Source organism: Halichoerus grypus, chromosome 6 (genome assembly GCF_964656455.1).
Source record: "Halichoerus grypus chromosome 6, mHalGry1.hap1.1, whole genome shotgun sequence".
NCBI classification, from domain to species: Eukaryota; Metazoa; Chordata; class Mammalia; order Carnivora; family Phocidae; genus Halichoerus; species Halichoerus grypus.
This window is the reverse complement of record NC_135717.1, coordinates 26,696,419-26,713,635: the sequence shown is the minus strand read 5'-3', so window position 1 is coordinate 26,713,635 and position 17,217 is coordinate 26,696,419. Positions and strand designations below refer to the sequence as shown.

Genomic DNA, 17,217 nt, shown 5'->3' with positions numbered 1-17,217 from the left:
ATAATTAGTATGAAGTTGGGTGTCTCTTTCCCTGTGGGAGAAAATTTCTTCCATGGCATACAGCGGAGCAGTGTGGGTGGCTTTACCAGGGAGGTAGAGAAGCTTATGTAAGTGACATTATTATATATGATCACATCACCAGGGTAGGAGAAACTCATTCCTATTTGGGTGTTATCCTGACCATTAAGTTTTAGTCTTGTGTGAAATAAAACGATGAAGAAAAGCCACGTTCTCTTTCCCTCACCCAACCCCAGAATAATATCAACACTTCTTCAGCCTTACTTGGTCCGGGCACCGTTCTAAGCTTCCAGGTACTAATCCTCATAGAAACCCCATGGGGGAATATCATAATTATCCCCATTTTACAGGTAGACAGACTAAGCTTCAGAGAGATGGCACAAATTGCCCAAGATCCCATAGCCAGAAACTGGGAGAGCCAAGACCCCAACTCATGCCATTCATATCCCACATCCATGTTCTAAACCTCTCAGACAAGCCAACACCGATGCTCTGTAGAAAACCACAATCAGGGGCGCCTGGGTGGCTCAGTCATTAAGCATCTGCCTTCGGCTTGGGTCGTGATCCCAGGGCCCTGGGACTGAGCCCCACATCAGGCTCCCTGCTCCGTGGGAAGCCTGCTTCTCCCTCTCCAACTCCCCCTCCTTGTGTTCCCTCTCTCTCTGTCAAATAAATAAAACCTTTAAAAAAAAGAGAGAAAAGAAAAGAAAACCATAATCAACCAGTCGGATTTCTCCATTTGGTCAAATACACTGTAAATTAGTCAGTAACAGGGGGGAGAAAAAAACAAAAACAACCCAACTATTTTTGTTTTCTTTTAATTAAATTGACATCCTGGCTTTTGCAAACGCAGAATCTCAGAAATTGTTACAGACGACGTTGTGTGTATAAGGCAGAGGTTTTAAATTTAAATTGGCCAGAGACCAAATTCAGCCCACAGATGTGTCTGCTTTGGCTGGATCAGGTCACTTTTCAAAATGTTTTAAGTGGGGCATGTACTCCTTAATTTACCATAGTCCCCACCACTCCCTACAGTGTTAGATCTGGCCTACTCATTTACAGGGAATCTGAATTAGCAGCCTCTGATCTAGGGAACGCTTGGTAACAAAAGAAAAAGGAAACTTGTAATAATAAGAGCTACAATGTGTTGAGTGCTCACTCTATGCTGGATCTCCTAGGAGGTGCTTCTCATGCTTTGTCTCATTTGATGGTAGCCAGTCTTGTGAGAGGTTAGGGGTACGGGAACCATGACAGTGCACCTGCTGGAACTGAAATCCATCAGGGATAGAGGGCAGCAGGGAAACTAAGGCAGGCCCAGTCCTAGAAAACACAGGACTCCTCTGACGTGGGACCCCTTAACCTTTTTTAAGCTGCACTGCCCAGACACGCCACCCAACCTTCTCCCCTTAGCTCAGAGTCAGACTTGGGACTTCTTCGACCAAGTGTTTCGCCTAATCAGGTCCTTGCACGTTGCTTCCCAGAGCCATGTCTGCCCCTTGGAGAACCCAGACTGACACAGGGGCTTTCCTAAGATCCCACAACTAGCAAGTGACAGAGCCAGGATTTGAACCAGGTCCCCCCAATGACACAAGCCAGCGTTCTGAACCATGACGTCAGACCGTTTTTTGCCATGGACTCTTATTTTCTCAAACTCCTTGGTTCAGAGCAGCCAGAAATCATGATCTGGACCCAGAAGTGAGCTAGGGGCAAGTGGGAGAGTTTCAGACCCCAGAGCCAGGCTGATACTCATACCTGGATGCCTAACAGTTGCCATGGTGACCAGGAAAGGAAGGCCCAGGAAGGAAGCACAGGTGACTGGAAAAGGGACATATGTCTATGATGCTCTTTTCGCACTGCCCTGCAGGACAGTCAGCCCCTTGCCTGGGGCTGGTGGGAAACAAGGCCATGCAGTAGAAGAGCGAGCACTGGACTGAGAGTCTGGAGGGGGGGGTACCCAGGCTACCCTACAGAGATGCACCAGCAAGCAGGGGTTGTAACGAAGGGCTCCGTAGCCCATGAAGTATTTTCACGTCTACCATCGTCATATTTGATCCTTAGATAGAATCGTTACATGTGTAAGAACTTTTAACTTTGTTATAGCATTTGCATGTTTAATTGCACCCTTGCGAACCAAGGTGAAATTCACCTTATTAATCATCACTAAATAAATCCCTACAGCCACTCCACCCAGCACAGCTTGATTTTACATCAGTTTGCTGGGAGGGTCCTTACAGTCTTAACTGTGGGGTCATCCTTAACGTGATTCTTTGACGGCTCTGGCCAGACTGTATCTTCCCCAGCAGTCACACGTCCTCTCCTCGCTCCTCCAGATCAGCAGCCTGGGAGAGCGACTGCCTTCAGCCTCGAGTGTCCCCCAAGGTCCTCCACACCTGCCTCAGGGTCTATGTCCTAGCTCAGACCGCTCTCAGACACACGCTTTCCATTTGGTGAGAATCCATCCACCTACATTCCTGTGATTTGGTGTCACTTTATTTTATGAATTCTTGCATGTTGCAAGAGAAAATATAATCTACCTTCTTGAACCAAGAGACATTTAGGCCCAGAATGTTTACACAACCTGCCCAAAGAGAACTCCTAACCCTCTACCCAGAGTCTTCTCTCCATTCCCTCAACTGCCAAAACATTCTGACACCCAAATCCGATTTTACAATCTTTGGTTTAAAATCTTCTGATGGGGGCGCCTGGGTGGCTCAGTTGGTTAAGCATCTGCCTTTGGCTCAGGTCATGATCCCAGGGTCCTGGGATGGAGCCCCGCATTGGGCTCCCTGTTCGGCAGGGAATCTGCTTGTCCCTCTCCCTCTGTCCCTCCCCCAGCTCGTAAACTCTCTCTCTCTCTCTCAAATAAATAAATAAAATCCTTAAAAAAAAAATAAAATTGGGGTGCCTGGGTGGCTCAGTTGTTAAGTATCTGCCTTCGGCTCAGGTCATGATCCCAGGGTCCTGGGATCGAGCCCCACATCGGGCTCCCTGCTCAGGGGGAGCTTGCTTCTCCCTCTCCCACTCCCCCTGCTTGTGTTCCCTCTCTCGCTGTCTCTCTGTCAAATAAATAAATTTTTTTTAAAAATCTAAAAAAAATAAAATCTTCTGGTGATGTGCCATAACCTATGCCTGTTTTCAAAGTTTGTTTTCCCCAGGACACACATGACAGGTGACATTCACCCTCTTTGGGTGTCAGTAGAGGGGGGAGTGTAATTCCCAGCATGCTAAACCCATCTCTTACTTTCTCTCCCTCCAGAGAAGCACATACGCAAGTACAAGAGAGAAACTTTATCAGGGACATATGTACACATTTGTTTTATAGTTTTATTTAACAAATTGTTGGGAAAGTTCTTTCCAGGAACCAAAATCACTCATAAAATGCTTCCCCAGGGGATGTCGCAAACTGAGGTTGAGACTTGGACGGAGAAGCTAGTAGGTACTCAATAAATGTGGGTTGAATAAATAAAGGCATTAACAGCAGAAAAAGGGAGATGGTGGGGTACAGTGGGCTACTAGATTGTGGCCTAGAGACAGTGGGGAATTCATGGGTTTATGAAGGGCGCAATGACATCAAGTGCTGAGCTTGCACAACCCAAGGGAATTAAGGCTTAGGACAGCATTTCCCCAACTTCAGTCCCTCAAGGGCCACCAACTATAGTTGCACCAGCACCATGTCTGAGTTTTACCTACACTATTACTTACTTCACAGATTTATAAAGAAGCAACTCTCGCTTCTAAAAAAAACTGAATACATTTATTGAAAATGGAAGCTTTGTAACATTCTTGTAAAAAGAAAACCAATATCGTTTGTCATAAGTTGTGGGCAACCATAAAAAAATACAATAAAGACCTCCCCCCAAATCAAATTTTAAGTAGAGTTCTCTACTGAGAACTCTGTGCCGGGAGGCCTGCTCTCTCTTTCCTAAAATAGAAGGGAGGGGGCAGAACAGCGTGAGAGACATACTGGTATCAAACCAAGACATTCTCCTTAGTGGAATCAGGTTACAAGAGAACCAAAATGGGACTCACAGTTTCACTTCCCAAAACACATCCCAGGAGCGCCTGGCTGGCTCAGTCGATTAAGCGTCTGCCTTCAGCCCAGGTCATGATCCTGGGGTCCTGGGATCGAGCCCCGCATCGGGGTCCTGGCTCAGTGGGGAGTCTGCTTCTCTCTCTCCCTCTGCGGCATCCTGCCCTGCTCGTGCTCACTCTCTCATGCTCTCTTGCTGTCTGTCAAATAAATAAATAAAATCTTTTAAAAAATAAAAATAAAAAACACATCTCAGACAAGACTTGACTTCAGCACTGATACCACCTTAGTGCAAGTCACCATCAACTCTCTCCTGGCTCTTTGCCACTCGAAGTGGTAGCTACTCGGAGTGATCCGGGCCAGCAACCTCAGCGTCTTGTAAGAAATGCCGTCTCCACGGGCAGGGCCAGGAGTTGTGTTTAACAAGCCCTGAAGGTGATTCTGATGCATGCTTGAGTTCAAGACCACTGCCCTTGATTATAACCACCTCCCATCAGGTCTACCTGAGTCCACCCTGCCCCCCACCCCGCACTCACCAACATTCCTTTGTCCACACAACCGCCAAAGGGATCTTTCTAAAATCATAAATTATACCATTTCATTTCCCTGACTGGGCTTAAAATAAAATCCAAAGTTCTTTCCCTTTCCTACAAGGGTCAGAAGCCAGCCCCTCCCTCCTCCTCTGCAACCTATCTCCTACCACTCTCTTCCCTGGCGCTATGCTTCAGACACCCTGACCTTCTTTTAGTCCTTCAAACGTCCCCAAGAACACTCCTGCCTCAGGGCCTTTGTACATACTGTTCTCTCTGCCTAGAAAGCTACTTTGCTAGCATGCCCATAGTTCCCTCCCTTGCTTCATTTGGTCCTGAGTCAAATGCCACCTCCTCAGAAAGGCCCTGACCAGCCCATCAGAAGGTTGCCCTTCTTCAGTTGACCAACTTATCCTAGTTGCCCGAGGACCGTCCCAGTTTTAAAACTGAAAATCCTGGGGCACCTGGATGGCTCAGCTGGTTGAGCGTCTGACTCTTGATCTCAGCTCAGGTCTTGATCTCAGGGTCGTGAGTTCCAGCCCCTGCACTGGGCTCCAGGCCGGGCGTGGAGCCTACTTAATAAATATTAAATAAATAAATAAATAAATAAATAAATAAATAAATAAAACTGAAAATCCCGTATGCTGGGAACCTCCCCCCAACCCCGGGCCCATCCCCAGCAAACTGGGACAGTTATTCACCCTACAAATCTCCATCACTCCCTGCCACATAACCCTGCTTTGTTCTTCCTCGGCATGTAACACGTTCACATCTTTGCTTTTTAATGTTCTTTCTCCTTCGCTAGAATGAGTCCCATGGGGTCCAGGGAGTTGGGGTGTTTTTTTCGTGGCTGTATTCCTAGCACCTAGAAATTGCTTGGCACATGGCTAGCATTTAATTAATATTACTTGACAAAAATATCAAAGGAATGAACCCCGTGGCCTATTTAATCTATTGCTTACAGTTTGGTTGTCTCTGTTGTTTGGCTGCCATGAACAAAGTTGTCTCCAGATTTAGAATTATGTCCTTGGGCTAGATTACAAGCCTTGGTTTCCTTCTGCCAACCAGAATACCCATGTTTAAGGTCTTGAGAGCCAGCGTCAAAGGGTTGCCCAAAAGGGTCAGACTCCCTGCAGCCAGCATTCCTGAGTCTACCTCACGCCAGGATGGCCAAAGCCGGCATTATCGTCCTTAAAATCCTCACAAGATGGAAATGTAGCCCGTTTGTGGTTCTAATTTGCATTTCTTTGATTACTGGTTAGGCTGATCATTTTCCCATGTGCCCAGCTAATTGCTTTTCATCTTTTTTCGAGTTGTCTGTTCACACCTCTTTGCTTGTCTTTCTACCCACTTTCGGGGCTTGTCTTATTGATTTGTTTGAGTTCTCTGTAAAATAGACATTAACCCGTTTCCCCTCATACATTAAAGGCTTAATTCTTTGCCTATGTTGATCCCTGCACTCAGTTATATCCCTCCATATTTCCATATGCCCTTTTACATGTTTATACCCCACTTTGCATTTTTCTTTTCACTCGGTTTTAGATTTTTTGCACAGTTAATTATTGAATATATACTTAGAAGAAGCCTCTAAAGTCTTCCCATCTCATTCAGAATATAAGATACATTTTTTTTAAAGATTTATTTATTTATTTATTTGAGAGAGAGAGCATGCACACAGCGGGGGCGGGCAGAGGAGGGAGAGAGAGAATCTCAAGCAGACTCCCAACTAAGCGCAGAGCCCCCGTGGGGCTCCATCCCAGGACCCCGAGATCATGACCTGAGCCGAAATCAAGAGTTAGGTGCTTAACCAACTGAGCCACCCAGGTGACCCTATAAGATACATTTCTTAAAATCATCTACAAGGCCCTTCATGATCTACCTCTCCCCTCCCATGCCCACTCCATATTACCTCTCTGATGTCATTTCCTACCATTCTGCCCCTAGATCTCTCTGCTCCAGACATGCTGGCTTCTCTGCTCATCTTCAAACATACCAGCCATACTTCCACCTCAGGACCTTTGCACATGCTTTTTCCTCTGTCCAGAAGGCTCTTTCACCAGGTATCTGTATACTCCCTTACTCCCTCAGGCCTTTACTCAAATGTCATCTCAATGAGTCCTTCCCTGGTCATCTTATCTCAAATTTCAGCCCCTGTGGTAGACAGAATAATGCCCTCCTTCAAAGATGTCCACATCCTGATCCCTGGAACCGGTGAATATATTACCTTTCATAGCAAAAGGGAGGTTGCAAATGTTGCAGATGTGATTAAATAAGGATTTTGAGATGAGGAGATTGTCTGCGTGAGCCAAATCGCATCACAAGGGTACTTTTAGAGGGAGGCAGAGTAGCCAGGGACAGAGAAGGAGACATGACAAGGAAGCAGAGGTTGAAGTGATGCACAGCCAGCAACCAAGGAATGCGAGTAGCCTTTACAAGCTGGACAAGGCAAGGAAATGGATTCTCCCTTGGAGCCACCAGAAGGAACACAGCCCTGCAGACCCACTTTAGACTTCAGACCCCCACAACTGTGAGATAATAAATATGGATTGTTTAGTAGTCATTTGTTACAGCAGCTGTAAGAAACCAGTACAGTCCCCAACACCTCCCACCCACCTCCTGCTTTCCTTGTTTCTTCTTGGCGTCCATCACTAAGTTCCTATACTTTTATATATTTCTCTTTTTTATTTTTGCCTTCCCCAGTAGAATATTAACTCCATGAGGACAGGGACTGTTTTCTGTTTTTTGTTCACAGGGCCTGGCACACATTAGAAATTCAATAGCCTTTGCTCAATGAAGGGACAGAGGAATGAGAATGAAGGAAGCTTCTATTCTCCTGTCCAATAGAAACTCTTGGTTAGTTGAGGTTGCTGGGAAGTCATTACATCCAAAAGGCCACTCTGGGTAGAACTAGGTCTTGAAGGAGATAGCTGATGCTGGAGGAAGAGGAGTCTGAAATTCTAGAGAACTCTCAGGGTCGCTCCAGCCTACACCCTCCAAATAGGTATGCCACCTGACACACCTCTGCACTCAAGGGGCAGATGATATCATGGAATGGTCAAAATCCTGAACTCCAGATGCAGACTTCCTGGGTTCATACTCTAGCTCAGTGCTGGTCCAATAGAATTATACTGCAAACCACTGACATTATTTTAAATTTTCTAGTGGCCACATTTAATAATTTTTATTAAAAGGTGAAATTAATTTCAATAATGTTTTACTTGGCTTACTATATCCAAAATATTATAATTTCAACATGTAATCAATATTAAGAAATTATTAAGGGAGGGGCACGTGGATGGCTCAGTCAGAAGAACATGTGACTCTTGATCTCGGGGTTGTGAGTTCAGGCCCCACATTGGGTATAGAGATTACTTAAATAAATAAATAAATAAATAAACTTTTAAAAAATTATTAATGAGATGTTTTACATTCTTTTGTTATGTATACTAAGTCTTCTAATGCCCATGGGTACTTTACAACAGTTTCAATTTGGACATTAAATTTTTAACAGCTAAAGTGAAATGGAATCCCACTAAAACAATCAAGTCGTTTTCACAGAAAAAATACACTGCTTCGGTTCTTAAATTAAATGCAAATTGAAGTTAAATAAAATTTAAAATTCACTCCCTTCTTCACACTAGGCATATTTGCCACGCTCAGTGGCCACATGTGGCCACGGGCCACCCTCTTGGACAGCGGCAAGGTCCCCACAGGACAAACATTTGCTGGCGATGTGACCTTGTATACGTTATTAGATGCTCCCTGAACCTCCTTCCATCACCTACAGAACAGATGATGATAATAGTAGCTATTTTTGTGGGTTAAATGAAAGTACTTGATACACAGTAAGCCCTTTATAAATTGTAGCTATTGCCTCTCAGGAGCAATTCCTTATCTCTCCAAGGGAGGAGCCCCTGGTTAGAAAGAAGGAGGCTGACCTCCTGTGTGCTAGCCCTTGAACTCCAGACCTTCATCTCAAACATCACCATAAGCCTTTGCAGTGGGAGTGGCCATGGCCACCAGGCCCAGGTCCCTGAACTGTCTCTTCCAGGCTGATGGAAGAAACCAGGCTCCCTCCGGGGGTGGGAGGACAGCTGTCTAACAGAAACTCTGTGGGGAAATGCTGTTCTGCATTTCGGATACCTTCAAAAGCCCTTTGCCCGGGAGGCTGTCTGCTGGCCTTCCTGCTCCTTTTCCTCTGCCCCTTCTGGCCTCCCTTCATCCTACTGTCTGTCTCCCTTCCTCCCTCTCCCCCTTTGCCAGAAGACTCCAGGGCTGCTTCTCCAGTCCCTTTAGACCACACCAAAGCCTTGTCTCAGAGATTTTTCAACACCGTGTTCTTCTCCGTGCAGGGAATGGGTCAATGGCTGGTGGTTGCTCAAACCGGCTCTGAAAGGGGGAGGCTCCTTCCATGGCCCCTCCTACATCTTTTTCGAGTTGTCTGTTCACACCCCTTTGCTTGTCTTTCTACCCACTTTCGGGGCTTGTCTTATTGATTTGAGTTCTCTGAAAAATAAAGACATTAACCCGTTTCCCCTCATACATTAAAGGCTTAATTCTTTGCCTATGTTGATCCCTGCACTCAGTTATATCCCTCCATATTTCCATATGCCCTTTTACATGTTTATACCCCACTTTGCATTTTTCTTTTCACTCGATTTTAGATTTGGAGCTTCCTGAGAAATGAGTATTTAGAGAAACCCCGCAATGGGATTCCCAAAAAAATCCAACTGATTTCTTCGGCATCCAAGATGTTCTTGCAGAAGGTAGGAACAAAGCTCCCACCTCACTCAAAGATCATTGGCAAAAAGAGCTTGGATGGTGTGGGCTGAAAGATGGGCGTATCCCCCTCTTAACTTTGTGGCCTCAGACAAGCTGCTCAATTGCTCTAAGTCCAGTTCCTTCATCTGCAAAATGAATATAATGATTCCCTCCTAAGAAATCACTGTAAGGATTCATGAAAGTATCACTTGCACCAAGCCTGGCATACAGTAAGTGCTCAATTAGTGGTGATTATCATCAGCAAGCCATCAACTCCCTGAGGGCAAGAACCATGGTTGTGAATATCTATTCACAGTTCCATCCCCAATGCCACAGCAACATAGTAGGTGCTGCACAAGGAGTGTATAGATATAATTTTTTTAATATAACAACACTGAGCCCCCTCCAGACCAATGAAAACTTGCATGTTGCTTCCTAAGGGCCAGAGCCAGGATGAGGGTGAGGCCAATAAGGCACTTGCCTTTGGGTGCAAAATTTAAGAAGGCACCAAAAAACCCAGTCATCAAATTAATTAATATTTTGGTGCAATATTCCCAAAAAATCAAAATGAATGTAAAAATATCCATGATAGACGGAAAAAAAAAAAAGTTTTCAATAAAGACAGAGCCACTATTACCAATTTTTCCTTTTGCTTCCAGCTCCACACAGCACTACCAGGCATGGTCTAAGCAATTTTCTTTTCTTTTTTAAGATTTTATTTATTTGACAGAGAGAGACACAGCGAGAGAGGGAACACAAGCAGGGGGAGTGGGAGAGGGAGAAGCAGGCTTCCCGCTGAGCAGGGAGCCTGATGAGGGGCTCGATCCCAGGACCCTGGGATCATGACCTGAGCCGAAGGCAGACGCTTAACGACTGAGCCACCCAGGCATTCCTAAGCAATTTTCAAATACTAACCTATCCCATCCGGACAATAACCCTGAGAGGTAATACTATTGTTACTCGATTTTCAGAGGAGGGAAAGGAGGCCTAGAGAAGTAAACTAACCTGCCCCAGGTCCTTCTGCTCAGAAGTAGCAGTGCTGGGATTTGAACCCAGGCGGTGTGAATTAAGAGCCCCAGCTCCTAACCACTGTCCTGTGCCTGTCTGACGCAGCTCAGCCCACGGGATATAGATCATGAGATCATATGCTCTGGCCAAATCTTTGGTGGTTGAACAGAACGCGCATCCTGTCATTCCAGTCACAGACATGCACTGCCCCTGGGCTGGGTTCTTCAGACACCAAGATGACTACAAAACAGTGCCTGTCCTTACGAGGCGGGTGCCTTGCACGGTGAGGGCAGGGCTCCTGCCAACTACTCTTAGAGGCCTGGACAAGCGCTCTGTGAGGCTGGAGGAGGGCGTGACTCACTCGGGTTTAGCCAGGAGGTCACTTGAAATGCAGAGGCATTTCCTGTCTCCCTGCCCTGTGACAACTGATGCACCTTTGACAGATGAGTAAGAGGTTGTCAGCTGGAGAACACAAAGCAGCAATGTCCCCGCTTGACACACACAACTCAGCTCAAAGTGATTTTTCCCAAAGGCACATAACTTCTTTTTTAAGACTTATTTATTTGAGAGAGAGAGAGCATGCGGGTTGGGGGGGGGAGGCAGAGGGAGAGACAGAGTCCCAAGAAGACTCCCCACTGAGCATGGAGCCCAACAATGGGCTCTATCCCATGACCCTGAGATCAGAGATCATGGCCTGAGCTGAAACCAAGAGTCAGACGCCTAACCGACTGAGCCACCCAGGTGCCCCAAAGGCACATAACTTAAGTAGTAAAGGTCATTCCGTGTTCAGTCCCAGTTCTTCGTGGGTTATGGAATGACCCTAAACTCTTCCCTCAAGATCCATCACGAGCAGCATGACAGGATGGTGAAGAGCAGTGAGTCAGACACTCTGGGCTTTCCAAACTGGGTGACCTTGGGCAAACCACACAGTCTCCCTAAGCCTCAGTTTGTTCATCAGTAAATGGGGATAGTGATGCTGACTCCACATTAAATGCAATAAATATATAAAGTATCTAACACAGTGCCAGGCATGTAGAAAGTGCTCAGTAAGTGGTAACTCCTGTCATGATTTTCAAAAATGGGGTGCAATGTCCACTGCCCAAGGCAACCTATGTTTACAAAACTATCCGGCACCTCAGTGCTCCATGAGAAACCGTCTGTGAAGTGGCCTGTTTGGCACAACAGAAATGTAAGTTCTTTGAAAAACTCAAGCACAAAGACCTCGTGATTTACATGAAAAGTTCAACAAACTCATTAATTCTCAACTGGGGTACGTCTTAGAATCACCTGTGCTCCACCCACCCATTCCCCCCCTGCCCCGGTCCCCCCAGGGATTCGGTTTTCACTGGTCTGGAGGGTCTCAGCCCTGTTATTTTGTAAAGTCTCCCCAGGTGACTCCATGGGCAGGGGGGTGACACCCACCAAGAGAGTGGGAGAGAAGGGGTTCTGGGGAGGGGGGCATGGCTGAAAATGACCCAGTAGTAGATGCACAAATGTTCACTTGCATCATTATTCCTTCATAATACCTTCACGTTTTATGCGCTTTGGACCAGAATGTTATATTTCATCGTCTTCATTTTTTCTTATGGAGCGTTTTAAACATATGCTAAGTAAACAAACTGGTATAATGCATCTTCATATACCAGACCCAGGGCTCTGAACCATCAACCCATGGCCAGTCCTACCTCATCTGTACCCCAGGCTCTGCCTCCACCAGCGTTTTGTAACAAATGCCAGACCAAAAAAAAAAAAAAAAATCACTTCATCTTTAAGTATTTCCAAGTGTAACTCCAAAAGATAAGGGCTGTTTTTTAATACAACCACACAACCATTATCACAGCTGCCAAATTAATCCTTATTGTCCTCAAATATCTAATAAGTGTTCAAACTGTCTCATGAATGTAATCCTTTTTTTTTTTTTTTATGTTCTTTTCAGGATTTTAAATAAGGTTTACACCTTGGCAATGGACTGATTTGCCTTCAGGTCTCCTAATCTCAGCGTTTCTCACACTTGACTGTGCCCATGAATTTCTTAAGGATCTTGTTAAAATGCCGATTCTGACAGAGGAGGTTTGGGGCAGGGCCTTGAGACTCTCCACTTTTTTTTTTTTTTTTTTGACATAGAGAGAGACAGAGAGAGAGGGAACACAAGCAGAGGGAGTAGGAGAGGGAGAAGCAGGCTTCCTGCTGAGCAGGGAGCCCGATGCGGGGCTCATCCCAGGACCCTGAGATCATGACCCGAGCCGAAGGTAGATGCTTAACCATCTAAGCCACCCAGGGGCCCCGAGACTCTCCACTTTTGACATTGTCCCAGCAGCCGATGCCGATGCTGCTGGCCCGTGGACCACACCTTAAGTGGCGAGGCTCTATTTCATAATAAAAGGAAATATCTTGTTTAAAGTAATGTTGACATCTTTGGACAGACCCAGTGTTTTCGGAAGACAAATCATTGCTGGCTGGGAAGGGCCATCGCCTTCTCAGAAAGTGCAACTGATTGATCACAGCTGCTGTGGGTGTCTAAATGCAACACCTTTGCCCGCAGAATTGGCACCTGTCACCCTGGCCATCCAGATGTTCGTCCTGGCAGGGTCTGGCCCTCCCCCAAAACCGGAGGCCACCTCGTCAAGATCCTTGGAGCCTCCGGAAGTGCATTGACTTGTCCAATTTCTGGCAGGCAGACCGAAACACAAGCTGCAGAAATTAGGCAGCTACCTTTTCTCGCAGTTACAGCTTTAATTAAAAAGCCCCATGCTGCCAGATTCCAAGCACCCTCCACTGATCTGCGAGACCTATTGATTGCTTCGCTCTCCCCGAAAGACACAGCAGAGAGAAGACTTTATCTTCCTTTAATCAGAACTGCTTCCCTCAGATCCCGTTCTGACAGGGACGTGGCCTTCTCCTCGCCCGCGTCACCCCACGCTCTGCCAGCCCCAAGTACAGTGGGCAGTGCCAGCCCCAGCCACGGTGAGCCGGGGGGTCTGCCAGCCAGTGGGCGGGGGGGCGGGGTCCGGCAGCCGCAGCATCGCTATGGCCAACACACATCGAGCCTACACTGTGCGCCGGGCATTGTGCCAAGGGCTTCAAATACAGTCTCTCCTCTGATGCATTAATATCATTCGTGTGTGTTAGGATCCCCCGATTCCCTGATCTAATGTCGCCTGCACCCGGCGTTTGTTCTCTGTCATAGCACCTGGTCCGTTTTCTTCACAGCCCTCATGATTACCTGAAACCGTAAATAAATTTGCCTGCTGGTTCCCTGTCTCTGCTCCTAGAATGTAAATCCCGTGAGGGCAGGGATTTTGCCTCTCTTGTTCAGTACAGAGTCCCAGCCCCAAAAGATAGCCAAAGCACAGAGCAGTGCTCAATAAATGCTCAGCATGCTCATCCCTGTCATCACGCAGCTTTGTCACGGCGTGGCAAATTTCCTTCTTTTTTAATGCCGAGTGCTGTTGCATTGTATATATTCACCAGGTTTTCTTGATCCTCTCATCTGTCAACAGACACTTGGGTTGTATCCAAATCTTGGGCTGGTGTCGATGGTGCTGCGGTGAACATGGGGGTGCTGGTATCTCCTCTAGGTCCCAATTTTGATTCTTTTGGATAAATACCCCAAAATGGGATCACTGGATCATACCATAGTTGTTCTTCATTGTTCAAGGAAGGCCAAACTGTTTCCCATAGGAGCTGCACCATTTCGCATGCTCACCGACCGTGTGCAAGGGCTCCGATCTTCCCACGTCCTTGTCAAGATCTGTCATCTTTGGGACACCTGGGTGGCTCAGTCGGTTAAGTGTCTGCCTTCCGCTCGAGTCTTGATCCCAGGGTCCTGGGATCGAGCCCCATGTCGGGTTCCCTGCTCAGCGGAGGGCCTGCTTCTCCCTCTCCCACTCCCCCTGCCTGTGTTCCTGCTCTCGCTATCTCTCTCTCTGTCAAATAAATAAATAAAATCTTAAAAAAAAAAAAAAAAGAGGGGCACCTGGGTGGCTCAGTTGTTAAGCGTCTGCCTTCGGCTCAGGTCATGATCCCAGGGTCCTGGGATCGAGCCCCGCATCGGGCTCTCTGCTCCGCGGGAGGCCTGCTTCTCCCTCTCCCACTCCCCCTGCCTGTGTTCCTGCTCTCGCTATCTCTCTCTCTGTCAAATAAATAAATAAAATCTTAAAAAAAAAAAAAAAAGATCTTCCATCTTCTTGTTTGTCAAAAGGGCAGATGTCATGTGAAATGTCCTCAGCCCATTAAAATAAAATTTTAAATAGTTAAGTGTGTGCTGAATTTGGCTGATCGCGTGTACTCTTCCCAGCAGCTCTGTGAGCTCACTAGTCTCACACCCATTTTATAGACGAGAAACCCGAGGCACAGGGAGGAAGAACAATTCCCAAGAATGTCCCGCACAGGAAGCCATAGGGCAGGGGTTGGCACCCTAGTCTACCCAAGTCCAACAGGGCTCTTTACCTGGGGTCGGTGAACTGGGATGAAGAAAGGTACTGCCACTTAATTTTCTTAACATCTAAATGTAAAGTTGCATTTCCTTCCATTAGGAAGGTCGGCAGCAAACTGCAGCCATGGTCCCAGCCCCCGCGACTTTGTCACCAATTGGAACCCAACATAGTTTCATATGCCGTTACATTTGCTGCAGGTATCTTGGACTATCATTTAAACTCATCACTGCCTTGCAATTACAATCATAATAACGTGGCCAGCCCACCACCAGGTCTTATTCTGTGGTCTGTTAATAAAGAAGCACGCCTACTGCTATATCAGAGTGTGGCTTTGTAATATTTTGATAAGTGTATTTCACCATAATTGGTTGCCTGAAATAAGCCAGACGGAGAAAGCAAATACTGGATGGTCCACTTACGTATGGAACCTAAAAAAAAAAAAAGTCAAAATCATAGAAACAGAGAGTAGAAAAGGGGTTGCCAGGGGCTGGAGGGTGGAGGGAAGGGGGAGGGGGTACCAACTTCCAGTCATGAGACGAGTAAGTTCTGAGGAGCTAATGTATAATGTTAGACGTGGTATTTTATCACTGACATTTGCTTAGAGAGTAGGATTTAAATGTTCTCACAAAACAAGGGGTGGGGGGTAAATATGTGAGGTGATGGATGTCTTAACTAACTGGATGGTGGAAATCCTTTCGTAGTGTATACAAATATCACATCATCACATTGTATACTTTAAGTATCAATTAAGCTGCAATAAACCTTTTGTCAGTTAATTTTTGTCAATTAAACCTCAATAAACCTTAAAAATGTGTTTGTGTATTTACACACACACACACATACACACACACACACATCTGATTGCCTGTGTAATCCTCCGGATTCTATATTAAAAGCATGACTCTGAGAAGGGGCCCAGGTGCAGGGAAGACTGAGAACCGGGCTCTGGAGCCCATGCTCTGACCACCTGGCTGGACACAGCTCTCCACCAGCCCACCCGGCAGAGTGGGGGCAACCTCACACAGGGCAGTGTTAAAGCTTTCCTTCCTTCGAGGGTGAGAACGCTGGGGCTTAGCAGGGGGACTTGCCGGGTAACAACACATGGGGGGGTGGGGCCAGAGTCCAGGTCTGAACTAGAATCCAGGCTTTCCTCCCCAGCCCAGCAGCTTTGCAGCTGTCCCACACTGCCACCTAAGGACACGAAGCATTGCATGCCTTGCTGCAGCCCAGAAGTGTGTGGGCTGTAGGCAAGGTGTGGGCCACTCGGAGGCCATTTGTACAGTCGTGGTGGGCTCTGGCCCCCCCGTGCTGCCGTGACTTGTATTCATCTGTTCGTGTGAGAACAATCACTGTTGGCTCACACACCACCGGTGAGGATGCAAATCAGGCCAGCCGCCCGGAAAAGCCATGGGACGGTGCCTACTAATGATGGGCTTGTGCATCCCACTCAACAGAACGATTCGACCACCTTTGCCCCCGCAGTACACCCCGGAGCAGTGGGTCGCAACCCTGGACGCACATTCAAACCACTTGGAAGCTTCTGGAACCACTGGTGTTTACCTCCTGATCAGTCCACTTGAAATCTTTCAAGATATCAGAAAATCTTAAAATCTTAGGAAATTAATTAAGAATCTTTGAGGGTGAGGCACTGGTGTGATTGTAAAGCTTCCAGGTGGTTTTATCTTCGGCCACGTTGAGAAGTGATGGCCTCCAGAATCCCGCCTTGCAGGTAGGCGTGAGGAGGCCCATGCGGTAGGCTCACTGAAGTGCTGTTTGCAGAAGCAAGGAAGGAGATGCAACCTAAGTGTCCATCAGCATAGGAACAGCTTGGAAAAAGATAAGAAATAATAAAATGCTATACAGAAGCTCCGAGAAATTAACAAGATCTATATGTATCAGCAAGGACTGGTCTCAGAAACACATAGCCGAGTGAAAAAAATCAAGTTGCGAAATACGCATTACAGCATGGTGTATCATTGGCTTTTTAAAACAATACTAAAGGGCGTACAGATGTATGTACAAGTATTTTAAGGCCCTTAAGGATACAAACCACATTCATAATAGTGAGGGTGGGAAGTAGGGATGGTGGCTAAAGGGACTTTAGTTTTGTATTCTTCTTTGAGGAGGAGAATGTATATTTTATCTTTTTAAAGATTTTATTTATTATTTATTTGTGAGAGAGAGAGAGCACAAGCAGGGGGGAAAGGCAGAGGGAGAGAGAGAAGCAGACTCCCCGCTGAGCAGGGAGCCAGACGCGAGGCTCAATCCCAGGACCCTGAGACCATGACCTGAGCCGAAGGCAGCGGCTTAACCGACTGAGCCACCCAGGCACCCCGAGAATGTATCTTTTAAACAAGCAATTACAATTGATTCTAGGGTTGGGGGTACTAGGCAACGTTATGGAATCATCTGGAAGCATCCTCAGGCACATCTG

At 46.6% G+C, this 17,217-nt stretch overlaps 1 long non-coding RNA gene across 1 annotated transcript in view; it reads right to left on the bottom strand.

The window, feature by feature from the left end:
* Positions 1–4,234, bottom strand: part of LOC118539971 (uncharacterized) — a 115,272-nt gene extending 111,038 nt beyond the window's left edge. Inside the window, exon 1 of the long non-coding RNA XR_013448470.1 lies at positions 4,048–4,234. This is a non-coding gene — a long non-coding RNA (uncharacterized LOC118539971). The remainder of the gene's footprint in view (positions 1–4,047) is intronic.
* Positions 4,235–17,217: the final 12,983 nt, after the last annotated feature.